The sequence below is a fragment of the Rhyacophila brunnea genome, unplaced genomic scaffold (assembly GCF_057557595.1).
Source record: "Rhyacophila brunnea isolate RB1 unplaced genomic scaffold, BYU_Rbru_1.0 scaffold_10, whole genome shotgun sequence".
In the NCBI taxonomy this organism is placed as follows: Eukaryota; Metazoa; Arthropoda; class Insecta; order Trichoptera; family Rhyacophilidae; genus Rhyacophila; species Rhyacophila brunnea.
Genome location: NW_028232752.1, coordinates 13,397,615 through 13,419,176, shown reverse-complemented (window position 1 = coordinate 13,419,176; position 21,562 = coordinate 13,397,615).

Genomic DNA, 21,562 nt, shown 5'->3' with positions numbered 1-21,562 from the left:
ATTGCTCCACTGTTCAGTGCTCCTGCTTCGATCTCCGCTCCAATGAAAGCAACACAAGTTTTAGGCGCTTCAAATAAAAAATATTTGCCAAATCTCTCATTTTCAAATATTTAAATTAATAAATTAATCAATATTAAAGTTTAGGACAATTACAGTTTTTTTCCGTCAGAATGATTATTTATATCAAATCAAATTTACGTAGTGATTGACAGACGAATTCTGGCAACTCGGAGTCTCGGCAAGTCTGCGGACTTGATTTGCGCTGATCGGGGGTGATCCACGGGGGGAAAAGTCTGATGACTGTACATCATGGGCCCCACATCCTGAAGCGGGCCCCCACGTTAGGATCTTTGGCGGGCCCCCCTACCCATCGCTAAGGATAAAAGCAGTGTGACGCTCTACTGTAGTGTTTTCCAAAAAATGATGTACGCGGTAAAATTAATGTGTATATTTAGTGTTTTTTGTGTATTTTTACATCCATTTGAATTATGGAGTTGTCGAATATCGATTATTCGACATCGTGCATCGTGCAATTATATCGTGCAACTACATAATTTTAAATAATAACATTATCGAAGAAAAATAGCGACTTTTTTTTAGCTATTAAAGCAAATTTGTGCTGTGTGTTTATCTCACTTATCTGGTCGACTCGCCACGCCGGGCCCCTCCTTAGCCCGTTCCCCCAGGCTAGGGCCCTGTCAGCCCCCCCTTGTGGGGACCATGCTGTACATCATCTAATTTGCGTGCCAATGGAGCACAGGCATTAAATTAGAAAATCGAAAATGCTTTCTTAGTATTTAAAAACTGCTTCATTCATTCAATAAATGCATCCAAAGTCACACCTAATAGAAATAGACTTTCGGTATAATATACCAACCTATTTATATATGTAATTGATTAATTTTAATCGAATGTAGGTATAGATTAGTTATAGTTTTCCCACGGCCATTAACACAATCACCTGTTTATCTTGAATAATCGCCTATGATATGTCATCTAGCTAGGAAGCTTGGGTAATTACTAATTAGGTAATAGCATGCCGTCTCCTTCTCTCGTAATGACAGAGCTGTCAGCTGTCAACTGTCATGTCGCATGTTCACACGCCTTGCAAGATAAACTTATTAGCTGACGAGCGATACTCACCCCCACCCACAGAAACCTACCCCCGTCTACCCTTGCTCGGGGGTGACACTACTCATTTTGAATATTACCTGTATCTTCAACATTATATATTATGTGGTCACTGCATAGATATTAATTGATTTTATAACTAACGACGTTATTTCAAAGACTTGTTTTACCTAAACGGTATAATTATTAACATAAGTAGGTGTTTTTAGGTCAATATAATTATTTGAGTCAACGTTAAGTTAAGAAAACGTATAAATTCCTGTATCCGGAAAATTGTACGAATACCAGTGGCGAGGGGTAGAGGTAGGCTGTTAAGATTCGACATAAATAGTGTACCTACACCAAATTTTATCAGTCATACTTATCTTTTTTCATTGAACTAAGAATACAATTAATTGCAGATGGTCCTGGTTAGTTTTTCCAGTTAAATTAAACCCTACCTAAACGAAACGATGATAGTTCAGGTAGATATGCTATGGATGATCCGACAAAAATAGTGCACACTTTTTCAGTCATTCTTATTAATTTGTTTTTGTTTAATTAAGGGGGATATATCAAATAACGATCGATAAAAAATATGCTTCTATCTATAAAATATCTAAAATTACATAGGTATGTATGGTTTAATGTTTTTATTTTAAATATTTTATTGATAAACGAATATTTTTTGAATATATTATCTTCTAGATGTGACTTATATTACGCAGGGTTTAGAATTTTAAAAACTAACAAAATTCTATCTGACACATTGAAGGTACAAATACGTTTGACTGAGTTGAGCACTATATATTATATACCTATGTCTAATCCAGCGGACTACCACCCTTCGCCACTGACGTATACAGTTGGCCGTATACAGTTCACTGCAGTGGCGAAGACTCCATACTAGGCGATTATTTGAAGCCTACCTTCTTAAGAAAAATATTTTTAATTGCAGATTGACTTATTTATATAATCATTTCATTATTATATTATATAAAACAATTTATTTTGCCAACGAGAGATGCCGTATGTGTAGGTATGTATTACACAGACATTTACAAAATAATCTGCAAAGGTTTTAAAAAATATACCACAGCGCGCCATCTGTCTTGACGTAAATAAAGGTCGGATTATGTTTCAAATAATTCTTCATTTTTTTCATATGGACTTTACGTCACGTAGCCCCGCCCAGTCTATCGAATTGTATGAATTAAAGTAAGCTCTGATCGCATAGCCTAAAACTAAAAAAATAATAATTAGATAATTTAAAAAATATATTTTTATATTGTTTAATCGAATATTAATAAATATAGACTATTTTTTAAAATAAAAAGAACTTTTATCTAATGCTTTTTGATGTGTGTAAATGTTTTGAAAAAATACGTACTTAATTTAAACTGATTGCTTAATTTTTATGTCATCAGTGAGTTCTTGAAATTTCATTAAATTAGTGTGTCGTTGTGATTAGTGTGCACCTATTCATTAGTAGTAATATCGTATTATCTTCTTATTTCTCGTAAGTATACCTAACAAGTGTGTTCTTTTTATCAGATCTCCACAGCCTACCTCTTTCCAAAAGTCACCCTTCGCCACTGGTTCATAGTGAGAGATGATATCGGGAACCGATGCCCGTATAGCTGAGATCAAATTCAAGTCTTAAAAAAATACTTATAAAATACTAAAAATATAAAAATTAAAAAAAATAAAACACAGAAGGAAATAGGAAGGTTTTGGTTTAGGTTTTAATAAAAATGCAATCATATCGTACCTAGGTAGATATTTATTCACATACCTATATAGATTTGTAAATGATTCGAAATTTGACAGTAGTTAATATAAAATATAATTAACTACATTATAAATATCAACCCACAGAGAAAAAAATAAAAAAAACATTGCATTAATGTTAATTAAAATAGTTCATTGGAAAACGAATTTCAACTAGGCCGGCTAAGGAACCAGTGACGTCCCGTGGGGGTAGGCAGATTGAGCGTCGCTTGGGGGCGGCAGATACTCGAAGGGCGGCAAATCGAGGAGAATCATTTGGTATTATATAGAAATAGCTACCTAAACTTAGTTATATTATAACCAGAGCTTTGGAGATGTTTTGTTCCGGATGCTTTTTTTATTATTATCCAGTCGGTACTCGCAGCGATTTTAGTATGATGTCACCACGCTCCGCTAGAGATTTTTTTATTTATTTTTGACTGCTCGGTTTCGTATACAAATGCCAATAAACTTGGCGCCTATACACATTATGAATATTTTTATAAATGTAAAACATCACAAACGAATAATAAATCAGTCATAATAATATAATGTCATTTACTCAGATTAAAGAGTTCCTTTCATAACAGTGGTAGGTATACTGCGCAAAAGCCAATAATTATGTCGCGCCATAGTTATTAAAAGAAAATAATATTATATACCTATTATATCAACGTTGGTAACGAAACAAGGAGAATTTATGGTAGAGATTTATAGGTAGGTACATACCCTACTTTTTAATTTATCCAAATATTTTTGCCAGTCATTCGCAAGATTTAAAAGTTGCCGGATGTACCTATTGCAAATAGATACCTATTCATAATGATTATTAATCCTTATTGACATTTGACATAATCAATTAGTATTCGTGCATATAATAGGTATTTACGTTAAGTACCAGCTAATTGTAATAAAAATGTACACTAGTAGGTATCTACCTAGATTATATCATATTTATCGTGCTGTGAATACAATACTGTGCAATACCTTCTTTTAAGTCGTTTTTTTGTAAACATATTTTTTGCTGATAATAGTGTGGATTTGTAGTTTATTTCAATCATCAACGGTTGAATGTTGAGACTATTAATTAATAGTGTATTTATGATTAAATTTAGGTTTATATTAAAAAAATAATGAGGAAAATTATTTTGTTTACATGTTGTAGGGTACAATAATAGCATAGAAAAAATGGTGTGAAAATAATACATCTGCGTAGGTATTACTAAATGATACAAACCAAATGTGTCAGACATATCAACCAAATGGCATCTCAGACTCTGGTGATTTGGGTAAGTGTCTAACTAATATTATATTTATTCGCTTATTTATTTATTGATATCTAAATTTAATTTTGTATGTTTCAGCTTAGTTGTAGGTGTATATTTTATTAGTAATGTATCCAAACCATGGCCCCCACGAGGGGGGCTGACAGGGCTCTAACCTGGGGCTCGGGCTCGATAAGTGAGATAAACACTTATCACAAAGTTGCTCTAATTTGCGCTATTTTCATTCAATAATGATATTATTTAAAATTATGTGGTTACACAATACAATTTATAATTGTGTAGCGATACTCAAGAACTCCACAATTCAAGTGTATGTATCAAAATATACAAAAAACACTAAATATACACATCAATTTTAACGCGTACACCATTTGGAAAACATTACTGTAGAGCGTCACACTGCTTTTATCCTTAGCGATAGGTAGGGGGGGGCAAAGATCCTAACATGGGGCCCGCTTCAGGATGAGGGGGCCATGCTTCATACAACACATTTATTTGATATTGGAGTAATGAAAGGATGATAAAAAAATGGGGCGGCATTTTGACGCTGCCTAGGGGCGGCATTTTGTCTAGGGACGTCACTGAAGGAACTGCCTGTAAAATGGCATGGAATGAAATCATAATAATATATTACATCTTACAAATTTAATAATGCAGGTGGAAGCATTTTACATGTTCACGACTCAATTCCTATGGGACAATGGTGCGATAGACCAAAATCCATCCCACGATCAAGACGTTGGATATTCTTAACATGGAAATAGTACCTACTGATCAAGTGCAACTATTTTGAAATCACCGACAAGCATATCAATTTTATTAATACTATACTATAATATTTTTAAATCTAGTATTTATATAGGTATATTGTGTGGGTTTGGGTCGAAATCCCGAAGGCCGAAATCCCGAATGCTGAAATCCCGAATGGCCGAAATCCCGAATGGTCGAAATCCCGAAAGCCGAAATTCCGAAGGTCGAAATCCCGAATGCCGAAATCCCGAACGCCGAAATTCCGAATGGTCGGAATCCCGAAGGCCTGAATCCCAAAAAATAAAAAAATACAAACAACTTATCTTGAAAAAAATGGTCTCTCTTGCAAAATTTGCGCAATTCAAGATAAGTGTCAAAATTGCGCAAATTTGTACAGAAGAGACAAAAACCCATTTTTCTACAAAAAAATGGTTTTTTGTCTCTCTTGTAAAATTTGCGCAATTCAAGATAAGTGTTGAAATTCCGCAGTTATTACTGTTTGTATTTTTTTATTTTTCGGGATTTCGGCATTCGGGATTCCGGCCATTCGGGATTTCAGCATTCGGGATTTCGGCATTCGATATTTCGGCCTTCCGGCCTTCGGGATTTAGGCTTTCGTCTAGGGATTTCATCCGGCACCCATATTGTGTAATAATTGTAATTCCCAAAGTAATATTTTTGTTTATGACAATATAATATATATTACTACAAATATTATTATATTATACACACGTAATCAAACTAAACGAAATAATAATTATACCAGTATGATTTTTTTAAATTCAAATTTATTATTTTGACAGTGTGAAATGTTATCTAATTATCGTTACCCTTCCGAACGTGACGCGGAACATCCCCCCACTTTAATGTACCTACACAGAAGAAAATTATAACTTTTAGTCGTGTTGACTGATATGCCGGTAGTGTAAATCTAATTACGCATTAGCATATTATGGATGGGTAGGGTAGAATCTGAAGGGATGACGGAGAATGGAAGGGATGGTTGTAGAAGCAGTGGCGTTTTAATAAATCTTTAAGTATTTTTTTTTTTTCAATGAAATAATATTTTATATTAAAGTATTTGCGATTCAATTTTACGGTTATAATTCATTAACGGCCATTTGACACAAAAATCGAGACGTCTGGTAACGCTGCCCACTACTGACCATGCTGTCAAACAGAACCATTGGCGTATATATAACCTGTTTACAAGAACGTTTTTCCGGTCGCGGGAGAAGACTTTTGAAAGCGGGCGGCGTTCGGAACGCCTCGGGAGGCGATAGCAAGCAGTTGCGTTACGCGTGATCAGTCACAATGTTCTACGCTCAGATTTGGCGATCACGTAGGTATAGTAAGCTAAGTTTAAAGAGGGTCAGTAGACGATAACCCACGGCGTTTTACCTGCTCGTAGAGCCCTAAATAGGCCAACAATTATAAATTTTTCGAAGGTTGAGAGGAAAGAGATAATTTCGAAAATGTAGTAAAAATGTAGGAAGGTAATGTATTTTAATGATTAAAATCACCTTTGAACTGATCTTAAATCAACCAAAGACCATATATAATATATTATTTAAAAGTATGTTATTATTACGATGCCCTATCTTTCCTCAGCATGACAATAAACTTTTATTTTTAGACAATAATAAATAATTTTTATAAATAAAATTCTAATTGATTTATGGTTTGTGTTTTTTCAATTGATTCGATTTAACGACCCGGGCTTAGCCTTTCGACATTTTTATTTTCAACGAATTATTTTGATTATTTAATTGTGCTCGTGAAATCAAAAAATCATAGAAAGTCCATCGGACGACAGAAAATAATGTATCAAAGTATATTAGTAATTAATTCATCAGTCATATTATATTTTATAATTGAAGATCTTCAATTATATACCTACAACTTACTATATTATGTCAAACAGCTAACTGATGCGTCGATCTGAGATCAAAGATCTTGGCATATTGTTTGACTCGAGATTATCTTTTCACTCACACATCACTACAACTCTAGGATTAATCATAAGTTTCGCTAAGCCATTCAATAATCCAAATGTTTTATGTATACTCTACGCGTCGTTAGTATGGAGTATTCTTGAATATGGATCCATTATCTGGAGTAGTTAGAAGGTTTCTTAAAAGAATATTTAAGAGCGAGTCCAAAAGAAATTTCTTCGTCATATTTATTTCAATGTACCTATATTAACTATTTTTCTTTCGATAAATTTCTCAAACGAGTATTTTCCGACTATCTTTCTTCAAGGTGCCTTTCACTCTCTTTAAGCTCGTAGGTTACTTCTGCTCTTAAAGCTTTTTGTCCTGCTCTCACGTGATCTAGTTTCGAATCCTGATAGTTTGGAAATTTTTTTATGTACACCCATCAATCACATAATATGTGGTCACAGCCATTACCCCTTTTGGAAAAAAAAACGGTTTTCTCGTGTCCGACTTATCAGCCACCAATAACGAGGGTTGTGCCGTTGGTCAATGCGCTTCCTAGAGACGTAGACATTTTTATTGATGTGCTGTTTATTTTGTTTTTAAAATTATATTTAATTGTTTAATTTATCGATTTTTTCTAGAATTATTTTTGTTTGGAATTTTTTTTTTCATAGGTTTTTTTTACTAAGTATGACATTATATTTCGGTTTCTTTTTCTAATCACTTAGCTAACTCTCTATTCTTTTTACCCTAAATATCATGTTGTGAACGTCTTGAATTATTAATTTTTTATGTAGGTACCGTAAAAACATAACAATGATTCGCTTGGTCGATGGTGTGCGTGTGGATTGATGCGGATGTCCGAGACCCACTAATGGTACTAATTACCTGGCAGCCGGTGTACCCGTAGCGCTGACAACCGTACACGTATTCGTACGCATACAATCCACGAACCGAATCATTGTTTTGTTTATACTGTACCTACTTCCTTAATATATATTTTTTAAATAAATAAATAATTAAAATTTTGTGTTAGTAGGTGATTAATACATTTGCATAAAAAATTATCGTACAGATGGCTTGGTCCGGTCCGAGTTGATTTAATAATGCAAATCAATATGTGTTGATTTTATAGAATATTTCGCACATCACTGAGATAAAGGGTGTGAACGAGAGAGATGGATGATTGTCATATCACATGCAATGTGTCACGAGTGGCAGCAACTCCAGACAACTTCAGACGGGTGGAAACTTTTGAGACATCTCAATTAACTGGAATTTAATTCTACTAATGAATAATGGAAGACTGTATTTTATACGAGGTGATTTGAAAGTGCGTGATTACATTATCCTGTTGTCAATATTTGAGAGTTAAAATTAAACAGCCTCCTTTATATTATAACATGTTTTATTTATAATATCTACCTAACTAAATAGTTCGTTTTCCTTTCCGTCTAGGCTGCTGAATAACACCTCAAAGTTTCAAATTCAAAAGTGCTACGAAAAAAATTAAAAATACAGGAAGAACACTGATGAGTAGGTATTAAAATTGACCAATAGTTAAAATTTGTCGCTATTGTAGCGTAATGGTAATGCAGTGGATCAAGGCGTAAACCTGGGAGATACGGAGTTTTTTCAAAAAAGATTTTCTCTATTGGTTATAATATATGCTCTCAGAAAGTGTTTTTCTAAATTATATATGTTAAAAATACAAGTGTTATTCATTTCTAATAATTAATATCTCTTAAATACTACTAGTAAATCATTTTTTCCTTTATAATGCACTGACGTAACAAAAATTTTGATTAGTATTTTTTTTGTAATTATGCCAGCGGAATCGTAATTCAAGAATTATATTAAAATAAGAATGATATCCCAATTACAATTATGGGAGTCTTGTGGCTGTCAACGGATTCTTGTGACCCATATCTCAATTATATCCTGCCACCCAGGTGTTTCGCATCTCAAATACCCCCGCTTGTCGCACCCCTGTTTACGAGATGCTGGCATGACCTGGAAATATACAATAATGCTGAGCGAATGGGATTCTTAAAGAACTCCGTGTGGTGAGCACATACTCTAGTTGAAGAGTAGATATGGTAAAAGAAGGACGAGAGGAAGATGAATTTGAAAGGGCATTTTAATAAATCTGTTGTTATCACTTAATATTTTTAAGGATAACAAAAAAATAGTTTAGTCTAGTCCCACATACAAAATTTAAACACATTACCAGAATACATAAGGACAAATATTTGTTGAAAATTATCAAATTCACCCGTATTGCAATATACATACGTAGACAGGCCCTGCCCTTTCTTAGGGCGATTGGACTGATTAGGCACAATCGTGCCGTAAGTGAAACCTGACACCGCAAGAAAAACAACAGAAAATAAAGAAACTGCATAATTGTTAGGCGAATTAAATGGGTTATGCATTTTGCTGTTGCTCTTAATTGGCTGAGATTGAATAGCCTTACAATAATAACTGTATTTAACCAAATCGTTGATATTTATATAGTCCACTTGTGTAAGGATGAGTATAGACACTAGGTGGTCACTGGTTTATAATAGGTATTTTAATACTCATTTGGTAAATATCCATGAACTTATACATCCATGTTACATACATTTCTTTGTTTTGTTCTATTGTCATGTTTTGAAAGTCTTGAACACAGAACAGATAATAAATAGAATACCAATAGGCTATATTCAATACGCCGCATGGTGAAGCAGGCTTTTGAATGTGTGAGTGTCCTACGAAAATGAAGCACGCATTATGCACGTGCAATAGTGTGTGTAATACACCAACATTAAAGGAGCGTAAATGCATAAACCGAGAGCAGTTTTAAGTATTCGACGTTAAACGTATTCTAGATAGGTACGTGTGTAAGTATAACCCGGATTCATCCTTACTCGAGTCGGTTACCTGCTATCGCCTTACCCGTTGTGTATTTCAGTTCCCATTATTTCTGAGTTGAATTTATAAGAACAAATCTAAAAACTGTTAATCGTTTATGCAAAAAAAAAACAGTAAATACCTAAGTTGTTGTTTTTGTTTTTATGCGAAATGGATGTTAGCCACTTGCTCAACCTATTAGGTCTATACTCTTGACACCAAACACACACTGAAAAACAATATAAGCCTAGGATTTTCACATGGGACCCACGATATTATAAGCTGACATGTTCCCTCACCGTAGAACCAACATAACCTAACCTAACTACATTATGTCAAAAAAGAACACGTCCGAAAAAACTCAATTTAATATTTTTCATGCCCTTTGTTAATATACTTAATTAAAATTATTTTAAGAATTTAGGATATCTGTTATAAATATACTCAAAGTGTGAATTTGACTTGACAGATTTGATAATTTAGGTAAGTATTATAAAACTCTATAGTTATAAGTATAGATATAATATTGGTTATTAGTTATTAGTTGTATGATACCTATTAATAAAATATCAAATTAAATTATCAATTTATAATGATATAAAAATAATTACAAGATAAAAAAAAACTTTTTATATACTTACCACGTTTTTAAATTTTCTGTTGAATCATATAAACTTGACAATTCTATGTATTAATAAAAACTTTTTATTGTACCTGATAGAAATACTGAATAAATATAGAATACTGAAATGTCATTTTGACATTTCATATTGATTTCCATAGTAACGCACGTATATATTAATAATTTTGTTGCTAGGACCCCCTTCTCAACTAACAATAATAACTTTCCACACAAAACAGAATTAACTGAAAATGAATTCAATTCTGCTTAAAAATGGCTAAAAGTGTTAAAATAATGCATTGCCTTCATGTTCTAATATATACTAAAAGTTTCAAATGTTTAGCTAGTCGGGAAGTTGGTTAAAAATTTTTAATCGTCCAATACAGATCTTGGACAAACAAGAAAAAATTTATACAGGACACAAAAGAAAAAATCTGTACCGGACAAACAAGAATACGAGCTAATAAAAACGTGGTAATTATGAAGATTTTAATAAAATTTAATGTTTTCAAGTGTACTATTTCTAACACTACACTTTTCGTTGCCCATTTTTGTATGTACATATATGCCAAATATTTTTAATATATTTAAGCCTAATGTTTTTCTCATGTTATTAGATATTTTTTTAATTTAAAACTTGTAACTTTAATTTAACGATAACCTGGTAACTGTTAACTTGTTAACTCAATAAATATTAATAGTCCCTAGTCTGTTTGATACGGCTGGAGAGCCTTGATTCCTAAAACTAAAGTGCAAAAAACTGTAATAAAAATGGCCCTCGTACATCACTTGGAATCCCCGAATCATCCTGTCCGAGCGGAAATGTGGAAGCGGAAGTGGCGAGTGTATTATCCGGTCCCGGCGTCGATTTACAAGCGGGCGTCGTCGGTGTCGCCGCGAAAGGACGCCGGCTATCGAGGAGGGCGTCCAAACGAGCGACGTCCTTTGTCACATGACGTCAGAACGGGGATTAGTGACCCTGTGGCACCTGATATCTTTTTTTTATTCACAAATATTTTTTATTTAAAGCCTATATTTAACTGCTGTTTAATGAAAAAGATCTCTCTGGATTTGGGCGGATAAATAATTCCTTATTTCTCAACGCTTATGACCACATCTAAAAATGTATAAGGTTGTCATCTTTTGTTTCTGTCATTGACTTTTGAAATATCTGAGAAAGTTAAAAGATGAGTTTTCATTCATAACTAATAGGTATATTAATATTTAGGTACCAAATCTAGAGTAAAGGCTTTCGATTAAACTAATTTCATAATAAACTCATCAAAACGATTATAATGCGTAGGTATCTACGTTCGTTATATACTTAGGACAATAAATCTCGATTTATTACAAAGATGTTGATCCTTCTTTCAAATACAGCCTTCGGTGATTTTCCTATCAACATTGCTGAAGGAAGTTTGAAGTACGTAGTATTTTTGTATACAAAAAATAAATAAAATGTACATAGATATCTACTCTACAGCATTTTCGGAGTTTGTATTAAAATTAGTGGTACTGATGACTTTTCTTCGGCCGATATTTCATACGATTAAGCTCCATCTTTATATAAGAAGGTTTTTAAATTCCACCAAGTACCTTCGGTCGATAGTATCTACCTATTAATATAAGAAGGGTTTTGTTTAACATATTTGGTAGGTTTCTACTGGTTTGATTTGAATATAACAGTGGTTTTCATTTTTTCAACCCAGGACTATCTTGCGAACATAAAAATCAAATTTACTCTATCGTATTCCTCCTACATCAAATTTTAGCTTTTTGCTCATAAAAAATATAAGATGGAAAACATTAACTCTCTTTCAAAATAGAATAAGGTAATTCTGAAATTATTAATTATATTCATTGTATCATACCTGTATGAGTTTCCGTTTTCCTGATTGGTTAAAAAAAAAAAAAACATATTCTTATTTAAGTTTTAAATATAATTATGAATTGATAAATTACAGTCAAAAAACTTCCCATCTCATTGATTCAACGTTATAATTATATGAAATCATTTCAAATAAATGTTTAAAATTTTTTGTTTGTTTTTTTATAGTCTTTAACTCATTTAGAACAATTTCGCAACCCCCCCAAGGAGTCGTGATTTTAAAAATCACTTTTCTACAGTAATAGATTGTAGGACCATACTAGAAACAGGGTGGACTGGTACTGGAAGTAAAACATTCACATTATAATACAAAATACATTTATTAAACATCAATAGGCAATCAAATACACTAAACCATTAAAATATTGAATTGAAATTCACGCAAAACAAAACAGGCTGTCAAAAATGGCGACTATAAACAATAGTGTATTAATCATACTTACATAATTCAGAAAAGACTTCTGAGAAAATAAATTATCAATAGAAAAAATCTTTTTTGAAAAAAAATATGACACCCAGGAGGAAACGAACCTGCGTCTCTCGAGATTCGCACCCGCGCACATCAACCACAATGTTATAGGTATCCTATCTAATCGCGACAAATTTTGACTAATAGCTCTTACAATAAATACCTACTCTCTGAAGCGCTTTCTAAATTGAGTTACTATTGGCGATCGGCTTTTGTATTTCCTGCTGGGTGATAAAACGATTTTTTTCTATTGATTATATATTTTCTCAGAAGTGTTTTCAAAATTATGTAATTATGTTCAATAAAAAGAATGTTACATTCTTAAATCTTGTAAATTATTCGTTGAATAATAATTATAGTTAATTAAATAGTGTATTATCCATGTTTCACTGCGATAATCTATAGAGTATTATTTCTCTCTGGCTACCAATTCAATCATAATGAAAATCACCATTAACTCCTGTAATAGTCCAAACTCTTCGCCCGCTACTTAGTTAATATTTATTATATGCAATGGTGTATTAGCAAAAATTGGCAGTAGTTACCTACCTAATCGATATAAAATAATGTTAAAATTAAATGGTTTACACAGATATAAAAAAAAATATGGAGACCGGGTTTGCACAAGTCACCCGTTTGTCACAAGTACTGGGGGGGTGAGTTCCGGACGCGAGTGACTGATGGCGTCGCTTTGTTACCAGAAAACGACATTTTCACTACCACGTGATCCATCACGGTGACAATGACCGTGACTGGTGACACGTGAGCTGTGGGCAGTGTGAGTCGAGAGATAGGCACTGGGAAGTAATAGATACGTCATTCTCGGATGAGTCATTAAAGCATTATTTTCGGCGGTCTAACGGGATTGGTGGTTTATGTAATTTACAATTGAGGTGCTAAGGATTTAAGGGGTGGAAGTGATGAGATATATTTTATATATTTATTATAATATTATAAATAAAATTCACATCACCACGTACGTAGGTACCTATTTTGATCTTAGAATAAGTACCGCCTTGAAAAAAACCTTCCAGAAGAAAGAAAGATTCCTTAACTCTTAACACAACAAACACCGGATACAAAAAAATATTTGACACTACAATAAAATAGGTATGGATAAAAAAGAGCTTGAAATGAATAAAAAAAAATACGGTTCTTGTCGGCTTAAGGGAAGCAAGCGCAAACAAATTTTGAAAATAGCCGATATACTGGGTTATTTGTTAAGCTCGGTTAGGTTAGGTTAGGTTTTCATTCTTGAATTCATGAATTTTGCCAAAATCGCCCATGAAAATTGGCGCGGTTCCCGCCTGGTTTCCCGTAAATCGACTTGTAACAAAATTACTTATCATATTATTGATTCTTCATATTGAATTTCATAATATATGACCTCATTTACAGAATAATCAAAAGATTTATGTGTAAATATTTTTAATCGAATATTGATCGTTTAAGTCACATTTGCAACATGGTCTTTCATTCAAGGATTCATGGATCACGTCATTGGACTTTCTGGTCTGCTCATGTACTTATTTAGTGCGTGGGTCATGGCTTTCACCAAAATCAGCTTCTAAGAATCTTCCCTGAGCCATGCTCAATAGCATACAAAATCATACTTTAACTCAGTTTCAATAAAAATATCATTTTTTAAGTTCTCAAGTCACGGGATCACTAACCCAGAGCCTTCTGATCAATTGATGTGTAGGTACATCGAAAACTAGTGGCGGTTTCCATGAATATAATATATTGCATTATAATAAATAATATTATTATAATGCAATCGCTTCGCCATAAATTCGTAATCGTAAAAATTAGCGTATTTTTCACAATCTAAGGTCTTTCGCTCATGGAGAAACTAAACTCCGACGAACTGGTTGCTGATGTAAAATCGATGATGGATACTTTGCACACGGCGCTACTGAAACCCACTTGCAATAATAATCTCATAACCTCAAACTGCCAAACCCATTGCCTTTCCTACTTCTTTCAAAGCCTTTTTCGTATGTAATATGTTAATGGAAATATTCTGGCAGCCTGTAATTATACAGGCAGGGGTATTTCTCAACTTCTGCCACAAATTTTAAATTAAAAATCGGTTCGCCCATCTTTAGATTTTGACGTCTTGACAATTTATTGCTTGTTCAGTTCAGTGGTATCTACCAATTTTTGTAAGAAAATATGATTTTTCATCGAATATACTGATTCGACACTACTGGGGACTGAGTTGGATGTGGGACTGGAAACTGAGAAACTGGGAGATTAGCATGTCGCGTCTCTTCAGTTTAGTCGCGAACGTTTTGAAACTGCGAGATTCCAGTCGTGCCGTGAGCGAGTCGCCATTGAAAGATATTAGCTAGATACTGGCTAGAATTTTAATTTTAGTCACGTCTTTTTTGAGTATTCTCGTGAGCGGAAGGCCTATGTGTACAAAATCAACCAGAGAATAAAACACATCCTGGTATCATTTTTTTTATACCCAATCGCAGTTTATCACACACGAAGTTTTTTCACGGTGGAAACTTCAAACCGGCATAAAACCAGCACTGCCAATATATAATAAATACAATTTAGGCACCTCGTAATAATTTAGTTAGAACACAGGTGGCTGAACTGAGCACACTCGGCGGAGTCCTGTCCGACGTTATATTTTTTTTTCAAATGTTTTTTCAAAGGTGTTTCTAAATTATGTTAATAAAATATTTATCTAACTAGTACCTACTAATTATTATATTATGTCAACATCATTACAATATCTAGAATCAATTTACAAAATATTAATTTAATATTAAACAAATAAACTTAACCAGAAATTATAATAATTAATACAATGATTATCTCTCTCGGTTTCTATACTAATCGCACCGTTCTCCCTGAAACGCTATTTTCCAAAGTTTCCACGTTACGCCCGACTAAACCGAGGTGCAATAACTTAAACGGACCCATATCCCGTTTTCATTGTACACTCTAATCGCTTTTCACCCGCTGCCACCCGCCTCGAATGTGTCCCCGGGGGATGGCAATAGTAGAGATTAGGAGGGCATAAGTAAGGGTGAAGGTGAAACTAATTGACATTCAGTTGGTTATTAGACAAGACGACCTGTCACATAACGTCTTATTTTATAGCGGGTATAGTCTGCTCGTTTTAAGCTTGTAAAGTACAATTAAAATGCTAATTCACTATGGATGTTACAGAACTAATGTTACATTATGCACCTAGCTACACCACAATAATGGAAATAAAAGTATTTTTTTTAATCTAATGCATAGGTACTATATTTCAGTAAAAATAAAAACGGATACAAAATACACCCACGGTGGCCGCGCGGCTTAAGCGTTGGACTATAACGACGTGGGTCCCAGGTTCAAATCCTGGGTCTGACAAGTACACATATTGTTTTTCAATTTGTGTGTGTCAGGGTATGGACCTAATAGGTTGAGCAAGTGGCTGACATCCATTTCTCGTAAAAAACAAAATCTGTCAATACAAACCTCTACTCTGTGGAGGCCCATATGATCCTATTTGGATCGGACATGGTCGAAAGAAGAATGTTTTGCTAAAACACGTCAATTTGAAATAAAATCAAACCGGCTCTGCTTTGGTCGATCGATCACAATTACAATAAATTGATTCTATTATTACGATGTTGTTGTTAAAAATATAAACAAATATAATATGTAAGTATATATACCTATTACCTAGATGTCACTGGCATGACAAAAAAATTCCTTACACGCTTACACCTGTAATCTAAAAGGAAACTTTTCGATTTTTCGATTTTGCAGGTTAGAAAATAATATAAAAAGCTTGCTCAATTTTTTAAATGGAAAAGTGGAGTACATACGACAGCATATTATATGTCCCTCATGGGGTCCATGGTCATCTTTGGAAAATGCCACATTATTAATTTGTTTATTTGATCGTAGTTGTAATTGAGTTGCTTTATGCGGCGTTTATAGAATGCGATTGCAAATCTGAATTTAAAAGCTTTTTTTATATTTTTGTAATTTTCTATGTCACAAACGAAGACTAGTAAATATCACTACATAACAAACACAGTTTATTATAAAAATCTTATGCAAAAAGCGAAACATGTGCATGTAAGCTAAAGTACGTGCATTAGGTAGATATGTAGGGTTTTCACAAAAATGTATACCTACCTAATTGATACGGAAACATCAAGATTATTAATGATTGTAAAAATAAAGGTTCAAGGGAAAACATTAGACATAGCTTAAGTAATATGTAAAGATTTCTATAATGCCTAACATAAACTTGATCTTAAAATGAACGGTCTTTAGTTGAAGTGGAATTATTACAGAAATTGTATTACTTAGGAATTAACTATATCTAAGTAATTCAACATTTCCCTCAGCGATCTGTTGTCGCAGACTCGCAAGTCGTAAGTCTCGCAGATGCAATTATTCGCCATGTGATACGGGCGTAATGAATTGGTTTAGAATTAATGTCACTGGTACTTACAACACTTCATCTGAGCTGTAATGGAAAATGAGCGTAAGTACAATAATATGTCACGACTTTTCATGAAGAGATTTATTTTCCGTAATGTCACGTAAGATAAATTAAATGAACCCTTGTGCAATAATGTTATTGTATTGTTAAAAAAAAAATTGATTATTACGACGATGATGCCATTCACGAGGCTTGCCGGATACCGCCAGAGAATGAGACACTTCGCACCCTTGTGGTACAGCCAGAAAAAGGCTTCAGTCGCCCTTGGCAAGCATTGCTTCAAAATCAATCGACGTGATATTATATTTATTATGGAATTTTGCACTACACTATTTCAAAATTAATGATAAATTACCAATACAAATTGGAGCCCATGAGGGTAATGTATCGATTCAGATTTTTGAGTGTAACTAGCATATTTTTTAAAATTATATCGAAAGGTGTAAAAAAATAACAAAATTTATTATTAATAAGGGAGATATCTTAGGTACATAATATAGATAGTGTTGTTTCTGACCACCGACTTATTTAATATTTATAATAAATGACGTATTTGAGCAAATATATATTCTTTTCATTAAAAATTGTCAAATATTTTTAATTCTCGTGGTAATAGGAAGCTTAAAAACGTTTTTACTATGGTTCTCGGTCAAAGTTAAAATATACAATGCAAATAAATCTTAAATACATGAAGATAGTTATATTGGTGTTTTATATTCCCAATCTGATATTTATTATTGAGATTATTAAAGAAAATCCAATAAAAATTATTGTTAAGTCTTTTTTCCCATTTAACATCCTTTTTTTTCAAAAAAATGTAAGCTGAATTTAGATAATATTTCGGCATTTTTGCGCTAACATCCTTTGGACAATCGTATTCAATGTCTATTATCATAAAAAAAACAAATATGAACTATGTCGTGGGAATTCGTGGGTGGGGGGGGGGGATGATTTTTTATTTTTCTGGTTTGGAAGGAAGCTAAAAATGACAGGTTATTTATGCAATGTTTTTGTAGGACGTTAGTTTTTTTTTAATGTTCTGATGGTTCTATCATATGATGTCACGTATCATGATAGTTATGTATTTCTAACATAAGTTGCACATCCTGCGCATATATTATATGCTCACGGCTGCTATCGGAGGATATCGAGGATAGTTTATCATATTTATGTATTGAGGAAGTTAATTGTTACAATAAGTTAACCAACTGAACGCCGATAGCAGCCTTGTGTATATAATAGGTGCGCAGAGGTAACTGAATAATCCACCAATAAAGCAGTATTGCATCGCTTGATTAATTATTTAAGAAAATAAAACACATTTTTGAAAAATGTAAAATACTATAATTTTTCGCCAAATATACCAAAATACTATAATTTCAAAGGATTCAAGACGAAAAATGTTCCTGTACTATACATTTTTCAGAAATACTATAATTTGTACGCCTTTATTCTATAATCACCATAGAAAAAGATGGCAACACTGGTTAACACAATAAGGGGGGACATTCTCAGCGTACGTCAAAATGGAGCTTTTATGCTATTTTCAAAACATGATCCTGGACATTTCTTAAATGTTGTAGATAATCTATTTACATAATTTTGAAGCCTTATTATCCTTTATATTTAATTTAAACATTTGATGACTGCATACAGTATTTTTATTACATAAAATAGTATTCTTTTAAACATCTCGCTCTAATGTTTTAGAATATAGTCATATTTCTGTACGTCCATGTGATGTGGTGTTAAGATTTTTTATATTTATTAATTTTTAAAAGCATTTATAAAACCATTAGTAAAATTTATGTCGAAATTATTATAGTGAAATATTTACAATAAAAAATTATATTGATAATCTCTGTGATCCCAAATTTGACAAGAATTAAGCATTTTATTATTCAAAAAATGAGCAAGATTTACACATTTAAAGTTACTAAGCTATGTCTTTGACCATTCAAATGTAATAAACATTATATGAATGATGTTTGCTTTATAATAATTATTGACCTAAGAATATGTGAAGCATGTGGGCCGTTAAGAAAAGACATTTTTTTTCAAATTAAATTATCTCAGTTGTGCGAATACGTATTTTGTTACAGATATATGATAATTCCGACCCATTTATTGTACTTAGCCCCGCTACAATTCAAAAGTTTTTCTAGAACCAAACCAGATAACATGAAAGCTCTGAAAGGTAAATACCTTCATACTATTTAGTGGTATACTGCCTACACACATTTTATATCCTCGCTGTTAAAGGATGCATGGAACCCATTTTTCCGGAATAATAAAGCAGATAACATAGCATTTTAAATTACTTATTATTCGACATAAACGCTATCAACAAAATAAACCTTACAATATGCTCCCCTTAAAAAACCTTTCCAAAAAAATTGCGTCGTTATGGCGTTTGAATATCTGTTAACTCATTGCAGCCCGAAGCTTTAAAACTAAAAGTATTATAGTACATGTTTATTGAGTCTAATTTTTTCGAAGGTTTTGCAAAATTATGTCTTTTTCTATAACAAAGTATTGAATAAACAAATAGCAATTTAATTATTCGTAATTATGTACAAGAAAGTCAATTAATAAACTTGGATCGTGTCGGACGTCCATATTCAAATATTATTTATTTTTACATATACTAACATTAAAAATTATTAATTTAAAACGGTCACAACATGACATTTAGAATCAAAGAAATGTTATTTAAACAGTATTATATAAAAAAGAAATATATCAGTATTAAGTTATTAAGCTGTAAAAAGGTGTAAATACAAAAAATATATAAATTAGATACAAGGAAGTACAAAGAATGAGCCAAGCAGATCCTATTTAAAAAAATATATAAAACATTGTTTACATATAATACTCATCCTCTTCCGTTACTATTAAGTTAGTATCTAATGTCATTTACCTAAATCTTAATTGACAACAAAGCTGATTGCCTCCTGATTGGCGCCCTGAACCTTCAAAACTGAATATTTTTATTATTTATTATCCACTATAAGTAAACGCTAAAACCATAGCTTATAGAATAGATACTAGTATAGAATATATTAGGAATAAGCTAATTATAGTAGGCTCCAGCGATTGGTTCAACTTCTGGTGTTACGATATGGGTAAAATTTGTCCACTTCTTAGAACCGAACTGGTTTTAAAAATATAGATCAAATTTATTATTTCTTGATAAACTGGATGACATGAGGTGTCTTTGGTTTGTAAGTTAAAATTCATATATTTTATATTTAATCTTCCTCTACTCTCTAGTTCTGAAACTCTTCTGAACTACAGAACTTAAGCTTAAATTGGGAATTTATTATGAAAAGATTGAGTGCGAGGATTTTTGGAGCTACCGAATGGTTTCCGTGTGCTACACATAGAAATCTAGCATGTAAGAAGAATCGCATCAATCCAAATAATTTGCGTTTATTGTTTTGTTTATGAATTTTACTCAGAGATAAATTACTGTCCGATTGAGTTCACGTTTCACGGACTGTTGACGCGGAAAAGCTTGAACATGTTATATGACGCACGTAGCAATATATTTGCGCATTCGGCTTAAAAATCGAATGTAACAATATGCTCCCTTAATAACTAGCTCCACCCTCCACCCTCCCCTACTTCATAGTTTAACTGTTTAACATATGAATTCCATGAAACGTCTCCAAAATCCCTTTTACGTCGACGTGCGTATTCGCATCTGCTAAAACCAATCCCATTAAAGGAGAACATGTAGATACTATGAAATAATGCTGCCATGGCATTGATCATTCAATGAGGCAGAGAAGGACGTTGGAGTGCTAGTAAAAGAAGGACTTCATTACAGCTAACTGAATAACATTCGGGAATAGTTCAGTCACAGGTAGTACGTACAGAATCACCGTTCAGAACAGTTTCATAATGGGTTGAAATCATGGCCCCCACATCCTGAAGCGGGCCCCCAGGCTAGAATATTTGGCGGGCCCCCCTACCTATCGCTAAGGGTAAAGTCATTGTGACGCGCTGCAGTAGCGTTATCAAAATTTAATGGTGTATTTTTAGCATTTTTTACCTTTTTTTTTTTTATTTTGTACTTACATCCATTTGAATTATGGAGTTGTTGAGTATCAGCACACAGTAAAAAATTGCATCGCACACCCAAATAGTCTTAATTAATAATATTATCAAAGGAAAATAGCGCCGCAGGCGACTTTTTTTACCATTCGAGCAAATCTGTGATTATCTCGGTATGGTCGGCTCGTCACGCCGGGCCCCCAGGCTAGAGACCTGTCAGCCCCCCCCGTTGTGGGGGCCATGGTTGAAGTGCTGCCGATGGATTCCAAAATCATATATGATAGGAAACAAAAATAGATGCAGCT